Consider the following 9,959-nt stretch of genomic DNA (forward strand, 5'->3'; position numbering starts at 1 on the left):
ATACCTGTCCATCGTAAAATGGAGAACCTGTGACGTGTTCCTTTAATGGAATTCCAGACCGACGTCCAAATGAGTTGGTCACAGTGAGACGTAAACATGCTGCACTTTAAGATTGAGTCTAAGATCGGGTGACAAAGGCAGGTCACAAAGTAATTGCCAAGGCCAGGCATTGCTCTAAGTGTAGTGAGGCAGGGGTCCCCAACATTCCTGGCAGAAGGGTTTGGCTTCGTGGAAAGCAGTCCTTCCTCGAACAATGGGGGGGTGTAGGGGTGGTGTTGGTCCCAGGTTACCCAAGCACACCAGATCCACCTACACTCTCAACCCCACCACCACATGCAGTATACAGTGAAACAGTCACAAAACAGTAGGGCTCACGCTCCATGAGAACCCACCAGGAGGGGGGCACAGGCGGCAATGTGAGCAATGGGGAGGGCTGCAAACACAGAGCCTCGCTCACTGAACCCCCTAGCTGCATGTTGCAGGGGAGGTGGCCCTCAACAGGTCAAGCACCTCGGGGACCCCTGCTTTAAGATGTTAATTCAATTTGAGCCTCTTAACATCCTAGTGAGTGGGTTGCTTGTTACCCCGATACTCAGAAGCGGTACAGGAAGGTGAGGAAGCTTACCTAAGTGACGTCACAGGAAATCATAAAACTAGCCGTGGAACCCTGACTCTGCTCTTCCACCTCTGGAACTCGTACAAGGCAGTTCTGTTCATGTAAGATCGTGTTCACTTAAAACCAAACATCAAATTTTTTAGCGCCACGGTTATGGTATGGCCTTAAAGGCAAATAGAGGACTTAGACACAGACTTAGGAGTGTGGTTACCCATGACAGGAGGGCCAGGGGGTGAGGCTAGAGAGACACAGGGGACTTGGCAGCCTGTGGTGACCTTCCTTTCCTTCGGCCAGGAGTTGGGTATGAGCATCTGTGTGTCCTGACCCTGCAACCTTACATATGTTCATAACAAATGCTCAGTGTTACAAGTAATTCAAAACAGACAGAAAAGCCTGTGGCCACTGAGGGCTCTGGGGCTCCTCCCACCCCCCTTCTTTGTAGAGCACCTCCGCAGGGAGGAGAAACAGTGGCAGGAGCTGGAGAAGACCCGCTGGAAGCTGGAAGGAGACTCCACAGACCTCAGTGACCAGATTGCCAAGCTCTGGGCCCAGATTGCAGAACTCAAGATGCAGCTGGCCAGGAAGGTGGAGGAGCTCCAGGCCGCCCTGGCCAGGTGAGGCCCAGCCCTCCAGCCCGTATGTAGATGGCCGGAGCCGTTGCTTTCTGCTTGCTTCCTGTATTGTTGTAGTTATATGCTTCCTTCTGCCACTGTCTTGGTGGAACATTTCTAGGCAGATAGTTCCGATCTATTTAGAACATAGTCTAGGGAATCTTTGTCTTTTGTTTGTTTTGTTTTACTTGTAATCCCAGAAAAGGCATCCATTACTCATTACTGTGTCACCTGCACGTTATAGTCCCTTCCTTTCCTTTTGAAACTGGCTATAAGCACACAGTTTTTTTTTTTTTTTAGAAGAGTTTTAGATTCATAGTAAGATAGAGCAGAAGGTAGAGACTTCTCATTCACACCATCTACTCGTGTGCATGGCCTCCCGCACTGTCAACATCCCTTCTGGAGGATGCATGTATTACTGGGGAACCTACATTGATAAGTTATAATAATCCAATGTCCATAGCACATTTCTATTTTTACTTAATTGTAACCATCTTAAATTGTAACTTTTGTTTTTTCATTCAACATTTTAATTTTTGAAAATATTTCAATCTTAACTTGGAAAATGAAGATTTCCAAACCTCAAAGTGGTGTTACCCTTAAACCTTTAGGATGCCTTAGATATTGTTTTTACTCAGTGATCTTAGGTGCCATGATTATGACTGCTAGAAGCATCTTTGGCTACATCTCTCTTAAGGTCTTTTCTGGAAACTGCTCTTTGAAGGTGAAAATGGGCTCATAGTGATGTTGTTGGTCTCTGGCAGAGTAAAAGTAGAAGCCGCTAAGGGGAACATGACCCTGCTGAGGACTTGGGAGCTGGAATCTCAAATTTCCAAACTCCAGGAAGACCTGGAGTCTGAGCGTGCTTCCAGGAATAAAACCAAGGAACAGAAACAGGACCTTGGGGAAGAGCTGGAAGCACTGAAAACAGAGTTGGAGGACACTCTGGATTCCATAGCTTCCCAGCAAGAGCTCAGGTGTGCCATGGGGCTGACTGACGGTTTCATAAAGGGTCAGGGGGCACCGAAGGGGAGACTTTGGTTTCTGAGGAATGAACCCTGGGCCCCTGAACACACAGTGGTCCTGTTACTTACCAGAAAGTGTGAGGGTTCTTCAGTAGTTTCTCTCTACCGAGTAGAAGGCCTGCTAGAGGACTCGGCTCAGAGCTTGGAGTTGCAAGGGTGGGCTGTAGGGCTAAAACGGTACAGAGGCCTCCCCACAGTGTTGCAAGTATGGGCCACAGGTCAGATAACCAAGAAGGAAAGCCCCTGGGCTGGAAGGCTGCCTAGGGCCACCTGGGGCCTTGCCAGGTCTCTCTGCAGCCATGGAAGAGCCTGATGGCTGCAGCATCCTTCAGGTCCTTGGCCTCTGCTCTGATGGTACTTCTCTCCCCAGGTGGAAGCACGAACAGGAAGTAAACATCCTGAAGAAGACTTTAGAGGAGGAGACCAAGACCCATGAGGCACAGATCCAGGAGATGAGGCAGAAGCACTCGCAGGCTGTAGAGGAGCTGGCAGAGCAGCTGGAGCAGACGAAGCGGGTGCAGAGGGTCCCCTGCGCCTGGCGGGTCGGAGGGGCTGTCGGGAGGGGCCTCTAGTCCAACCGCACGCTGGGCCTCGCAGTCTCTCACCCAGCCCATAGAGCAGAGCATTTCCCATGTCAGGCTGCTGGCCTGAGTCCATCCCTAGCCCTCAGCTGATAGAGTCTCCGTGGCTCTGTTTCCCTGTCTGTGAAGGATAGTGATTATGTCATCTGATTATGTGAGTTTTAAACTGGCAATACACATCAAACACTCAGAAAGTTCTTGTTAAAGTGATGCTATTGCTGTTATTCTATTTAGCAACCTGCCAGGCCAGAGAATTTTAGGATATTGGAGCCACCCAAAACTCAGGGCCCTGGTGGTCCCTCTTCTGACTACGGGACCCTCTCTAGAACTCCCTATGGTGGTCAGCTGGGGTCTTACAGAGAAAATTCTTGCAATTCTTGTGATGTGCATCCTGGCTTCTTTCTTGATCAGGCAGCTGAGGACTGGGCAGTTCCTTAGCAAGACAAGTTGTGCTTTCTGTGACTTTTTGCTCATTGGAACCCTTGGTGGCAGCTAGAGATGTGGCCACCTACAAAGTGCTCTTTGAAGCATCCTTGCCCATTTGTGTGCCATCAGCTTCCACCAGGAGCTGGGCAGGTTGAAGCCTTCTCTTGTCCAGTGACCCTTGAACTTGCTGATGACCCTGCCGCCTGCTTGGTGCAGACTAGAATGGGATTGTCAGGGTCATTTCGCAAACTTCACTTTTATGTTTCTTGAAAGAACATTAGAACATTAATATTTCTTTAAAGAGTTATTTTTTTTATGTTGTTTGTTTATCTATTTTAATTTGACCAGAGAGTGACATAGTGAGTGGGTGAGAGATAGAGTGAGAAAGAGAGTGAGAAAGCAAGCCACTAGGTCCAGGACTCAAACTGTAGTCGGCCAGTGAAAGTCCAGCATCCCTAATCATGACACCATCAGCTGGCCCTTGTACATTAGTATTTTCAAAGAGTCATTTAATTTAATTTTGTTTTTTTCTTTTATTTTAATTTGATCCGAGAGAGACACAGAGAGAGGGGAAATGAGAAAGCAAGTCACCAGGTCTGGGACTCGAACCAGAGTCAGCCACGTGACAGTCCAGTGCTTTTAACTACCACGCCACCTCCTGGCCTCATGTACATGAGTATTTTAAACATCAGATTTCAGAGAGGCTTTATTGGAAGTCTAACTACCAACAGTTGGTTTCTCTCACTGTCTCATGAACACTGCAGGGTCTGTACCAAAGACACCTTATACTCAGACGTTCCCGCTACCTTGCCAAGGTGGCTGAGTGCTGGGGTCCAACCTTGGCGGGAGTGGGTTATCTCGGCGGAGGTGGCGCAGGAAGGAAAGACTGAGGCCTTGGTGCCATTTTCGTGCACATCCTCAGTCAGACACCCCCAGAGATCGCTCTCTGTAGAGTGACAACTGCTAGGAATTATCATGCCTTTTTATTGAAAATATGATACATGCAAGCAAATGGGTGAGGGGCTACATGTTCTAATTATCAGTTCATAAAGTTTTAACAAGAGGGAACATAGATTCTATTCAGGGTTAGATTAAGGGCGGGTCTATTACAGTTCAGCAATTGTTTGTTTGATGTAGGCAGGTCTTTGGAAACTTCATGGAATGTAGTTTTGGGAAGTAGCCTCCAGCAAGCAGAGTTAATTATTAGCTGATGCTTGGCGGCAGCCATTTTGTGATTACTGAGTATAATGCTAATAAAATAAAATCTCAAGTATAGGTATTAGTTCTTATGGATCTCAATAAAGAATGATACTTATGTAATTTTATAGGGATCTAAAACTTAATTTGAGGAATCCTAATATATTTATTTATTCTAAAGGGGTGAACCTATTGTTCACTTGGTGAGGGTGGGGGGTGTCCTGGGCCTGTTTCGGCCTAATCCTATTTTATGTAAAGAAAAGATTATTTTTAAGCTTATGTTAAATGTATCTTGAAGGGCCTTCCAAAGGTCGAGAAGATTATTTCTGCCTAGATAGAACTTCAGCACACCCTCTATTGTGACCGCAGGGATGAAGCATTGTAATTAACAGTAGGTGGTCAGGGCAAAGGGGAGTGGTTGGGGGACTTTTGGGAAATTTTATCACATACTCAATATGTATGAGAGAGCTATGTAATTCTTTTATAGTAGTGTATCAGGGAGTCAGAGGGGGAGTTGCTTCCCAGCAAGGCTACCGCAGTCTCTGGAGCATACAGCAAGTGGCCTTGTCAACATGCTGAGTCGACCCAAGCTTTGCTCATAGGTCCGGGAGCCGTACAGCAGCGGCCTTGCCAATGTGCTGAGCCGACCAAAACTGTGTTCAAAGGCTGAAGGCTCAAACAGATCCTGGGGCCCCACTGGGTCGGACCCCTCCAGCTGGGCAGGGATAATTATGGAGGGGGGAATGCTGAGGCCCTCAGTGGTGAGAACAGGTTCCCAATGTCACTAGCCAGCTGAGAGAGGACTGGCCAGGTGCCAGAAGCTCTGCTCCAGCTGGGGTGGGTACACAGGAAGGCGACACAGGTGAACAAAATCAGACTGAAACCTCAATGCCCCTTAGCATGTTCTCAGCCGACAACAGCCAGAGCAAGCTCAAGACTGCAGCTCTGATGGCTAGGAGACATACGTATTTATTATTGAAGGAGTTTTACAGGAGTAGGATGGGTGAGGGAAAGTAAGTAAAAGATTTTCTCTAAGAAACAGGGTATACAAATTATGGAAACAATAATCATAAGACATGATGCACTGTTCTGTTTGATCAGGTGAAGTCAAACACAGTTTTTAGAATGAAGGAGTCCATTTGTCTGGTGCATTTTCTTCTTAGATCTTGATTACTGGGAAGGGTCTTTTGAAGAGGGGCTTGCAGGAAGCTTGATAACTTCAGTCCCAGGCCAGGGTGGCAGCATTGCCGGTTACAAAGGCCTAGATGGAAATCTTGTCTTGTTAAGTAAAGACATGGTTAATATATATTAAAGTGAAATATCTATATTGCTTTTGGGGTAATTTACAGCTAAGGGGGTGAGCCTATTGCCTACATGGGAAAGGAATGTGGTCTTGTGAGCAGCTTAATGACTGACCTAAAGGTTACTGTGTACATGGGACCCTCTACATGCTGTTCTATACAATGGCTAAGGTTTGGGGAACAGTGATCTTCCCTTGTCCTGAGATCAAAGGTGGCTCATGGTCTTTGTTTGGGGTATCAGTGCCTCGCAGATGAGTCCCTAAGCCTCCCCCAGCTACTGAGGTCGTTTCACCAATTTAGTAGCTTTCCATTAACTCAAACTTTTCTAATGTTATCTATGTATTCCCCAGTAGGAGAGGTGAATACAGAACTCTTTATTGACATTTTCCAGGCAGGTGGAGTGAGTCTCAGGAGATAATTCCTGTTTGCCCATATTAGGGATCTGCATTCCTTTATGATTATTGTAAAAGTTACAGTAAGGCTGGGGGTGTTATTTTGCCCTTATGGGGTACCATCAGTAAAGCTCATGGCAGAGAAATTGAGTGCAGGCTAGTACAGCAAAACACAGTTAGAAACTGGAGCATGTAAACTGCCAGCCTTGCTTCACAGTTTCTTCTCAGGCCAGCCTTGCTTAGGCATGAGATACAGCTCTTTTATGTTCATCCTGTGTTAGCTGCATGGCCCCAAGGTGAGGCCCAAGCCGTGTGCATCCAGGGCTCTTGGTAATAACATCATTATTGCTCCAGAAGCATCAATTTCTGGCTCTGCATTTGGCAGCCCTTTGAGTGCTAACAGAAGGTCCATCCTCATGTCAGGGCACTGGTGCCCCACTTACACCTTTGCTCACCCCCACCCCAGGTGAAAGCCAACCTCAAGAAGGTGAAGCAGACCCTGGAGAACGAGCGAGGGGAGCTGGCCAACAAGGTGAAGGTCCTGCAGGGCAAAGGGGACTCAGAGGAGAAGTGGAAGAAGGTGGAGGCCCAGCTGCAGGAGCTGCAGGTCAAGTTCAACGAGGGCGAGCGTGTGCGCACGGAGCTGGCCGACAAGGTCACCAAGCTGCAGGTGAGGCTTTTGCTGGGACCCTCAGCCAGGCAGTGGGCCTCTGAAGTGCCTTGGTTTCAGCCAGGCCTGCACGCCTAGGCTCACGCTCTCTCTCTCGCTCTCTCTGGCTCCTCAGTAAGGCCTCCATGTCTTGGCTGTGACTCAGGTCCAGCATTGCCTGCAGGAGCCAAGGCGGTACCCCGAGCAGGGATGGCCGGGTCTGTGAACTTTCTTGCCCTCCCTGTGCAGGTCGAGCTGGTCAACATGACCGGTCTCCTCAACCAGTCCGATAGCAAGTCTAGCCATCTCACCAAGGACTTCTCCACACTCGAGTCCCAGCTGCAGGACACCCAGGTAAGAGCTTCCAGCTTGAAGAACCAGATTCTGCCCACACGGCGTCAGCACCTGTCCAAGGAAGCTCTTGGTTCTCCCCCCGCCTCCCAGTTTTTACATGGCTGTCCCGAGTCTGTCCCTCCTTTGGGGGGCTTGGGGTGCTCTTATGTGCAGCTTCTAAGTGCCCAATGCCCTTGTTCTTGGGAGTAGGAGCTGCTGCAGGAGGAGAACTTTGGGGTGCTCTGAGGCTCTTATGTGCAGCTTCTAAGTGCCCAACGCCCTTGTTCTTCCGAGTAGGAGCTGCTGCAGGAGGAGAACCGGCAGAAACTGAGCCTGAGTACCAAGCTGAGGCAGATGGAGGATGAGAAGAACTCCTTCAAGGAGCAGCTGGAGGAAAAGGAGGAGGCCAAGCACAACCTGGAGAAGCAGATCACCGTGCTCCACGCTCAGGTTGGGGGTTCAGAGCTGAGGCAGGATTCTGTGGGAGGGGCACACAGGCACACAGCCTACCATTGACTGGTCCCACCCCCCACCACCAGGAGCTAACTCCCGCCTTAGGTAGACCAGAGCCCTCAGCCTTGGGCTTGATGGACTCCAGGGACCCATGAACTTAGACAGAAGCATAGCACACCTCAGTTTTCACCAGGCCCTAGCCTCAAATAAGCCTATGTCTCTATCGTGAACCGAGGCAATGGGCCATAGTAGCAGCAGTACCTACCTGGGTCCTTGTCATGGAAGGAAATCACTGGTCATTGCATTACAGCTATGACTAGACTTCTCCCAGCTCTAGCATCATCACCCAGTCCTTCCTGGGGCTTACTGTCTGATGTGCTGGGCAGTCCATGGGTTATAGTACACTGCGTTGTCTGTAATTAGTTGGCTTGGCAATCCTATGTATTTATTTTATGCATTTAAAAAAATGCCAAAGGGCACCTAATCTTGCTGGAGGGACACAGGGGTAAAGGAGAAAGCACCCCTCCCCAGTGGAGGGTAGTCTTGCCACAGTCCCTACTTCATGTCTTTCCTATTTGGGGAATTGGGACATGCACACACACACACACACACACACACACACACACACACACCTGGCATGTTAATCAAGCCACCAGATCTGGGGCTAGAACTGCAGTCAGCCATGTGGGAGGCAGCCACTTTAGCAACCACACCATTGGCTGGCCTTATCTTACACATATGGAAACACTACCGTTAGAAGGAGTCCATAGGCTTCTCTAGATCCTGCCTTGGGACTTCTGTATGCGAGAGCAAAAGACCAAAATCAACTCAGATGGTTAAGAATGCGCCCACAGTCTAGAGTGGCCAGCCTGCTTGAGTGCTGAGGTTTACCTGCAGGTGCAAGGCCAGGGCTGGGTGTGGGGTCTGCCCTTCCTCCTACTTCCCCTAGAGGGCACTTTGCCTGCTCCCTGGGAGAGGTAAGGGAGGCTTTCCCTGGGGGTCCTCATTCTTAGGGAAGCTTGCTGTAGAAGAGGAGGTAGAGTCCAGCCACAGCAGGCCTGTGGGGCCAGCCTCCCCTGGCCGACTGCAGAGCCATTTCTGTAATGGGTGCAGCTGGCCAGAACCCAGGTATCCAGGGATGGGCACACTGCCTGAGCAGTGTCACCCCTAGGGTGACTCCTGACTCTTTGCACCCTCCCAGATGGCCGACATGAAGAAGAAGATGGAGGACGGTGTGGGGTGCCTGGAGATGGCAGAGGAGGCAAAGAGGAAGCTGCGGAAAGACCTAGAGGGCCTGAGCCAGCGTCATGAGGAAAAGGTGGCCGCCTACGACAAGCTGGAAAAGACCAAGATGTGGCTGCAGCAGAAGCTGGACGACCTCCTGGTGGACCTGGACCACCAGTGGCAGAGCGTCTCCAACCTGGAGAAGAAGCAGAAGTTTGACCAGGTGTGTGGTGGAGCACAGCCCTCATCAGCATGTCCCGGGAGTCAGTGGCTCACCTCTAGAGTGTGGTTATGATCCTCCTTGGCACGCAGGGACCCACAGGCCTGGCCTGCAGCCACCTGGCTCGTGGGGGGCATGGTCCATGTGCCGGTCCAGCCTCCTGAGCCGCCTCCTTCCCCAGGTGCGGGAGATGGAGGCAGAGGTGGAGGACGAGCAGAAGCAGCGCTTGTTGGCAATGGCTGCTCAGAAGAAGCTGGAGATGGACCTGAAGGATCCGGAGGCCCACATTGACACGGCCCACAAGAACCAGGAGGAAGCCATCAAACAGCTGTGGAAGCTGCAGGTGAGATCCACTGGACCCAACCAGAGCTGGCTATACACGACAGCGCCAGGCCACAGCACCTGGCTGGACACAGGTGGGTGGCTGGGGAGTGCTGGCAATGGCCACCAACCCCTCTCAGGCAGGGTCCTGGGTGTCCTGAGCCCCGTCTCACAGGCAGGGCCCAGGGGTGAGTGGAAACAAAATAGTCGGAAAGCAAACTTGCCGGGAGATCAGGGACTTCAGGTACAAAGAAGAAACAGGAAGGCAAACCCAGGTGGGCAGTGGAGCCGGGAAGGGAGTAGGAAGAGGCCACTGACGAAGAGCTCGTGGTTAAGACAGACCGCAGGAGGATAGCGGAGGACAGGGACTTCCGGCCCTGCTTTGGGAAAGATGGCTTGGCAGGTCGCGGCTGGCTTTGAGCTGCGGGTTCAAGACGACAGAAGCTGTGGGAAGTAGGACACGGTCACCGCTTGGGCTGATGGGCACACGGCGCTGACACTTGACATTTATAGCGCGTGCTTTCTAAATCCTAAAGGTCGGAGAAAAGTGGTAGATACTGGGGGTTGTTCTGGCTGCTTCGCCTTCTCCGGTTACGTTAGTTCAGCGTGA

The 9,959-nt window shown here is 50.4% G+C and overlaps 1 protein-coding gene across 1 annotated transcript in view; it reads left to right on the top strand.

Moving 5' to 3' along the window:
• Positions 1-9,959, top strand: part of LOC114006470 (myosin-9-like) — a 37,436-nt gene that overhangs the window by 2,916 nt on the left and 24,561 nt on the right.

The sequence above is a fragment of the Tupaia chinensis genome, unplaced genomic scaffold, assembly GCF_000334495.1.
Source record: "Tupaia chinensis unplaced genomic scaffold, TupChi_1.0 Scaffold148234_1, whole genome shotgun sequence".
NCBI classification, from domain to species: Eukaryota; Metazoa; Chordata; class Mammalia; order Scandentia; family Tupaiidae; genus Tupaia; species Tupaia belangeri.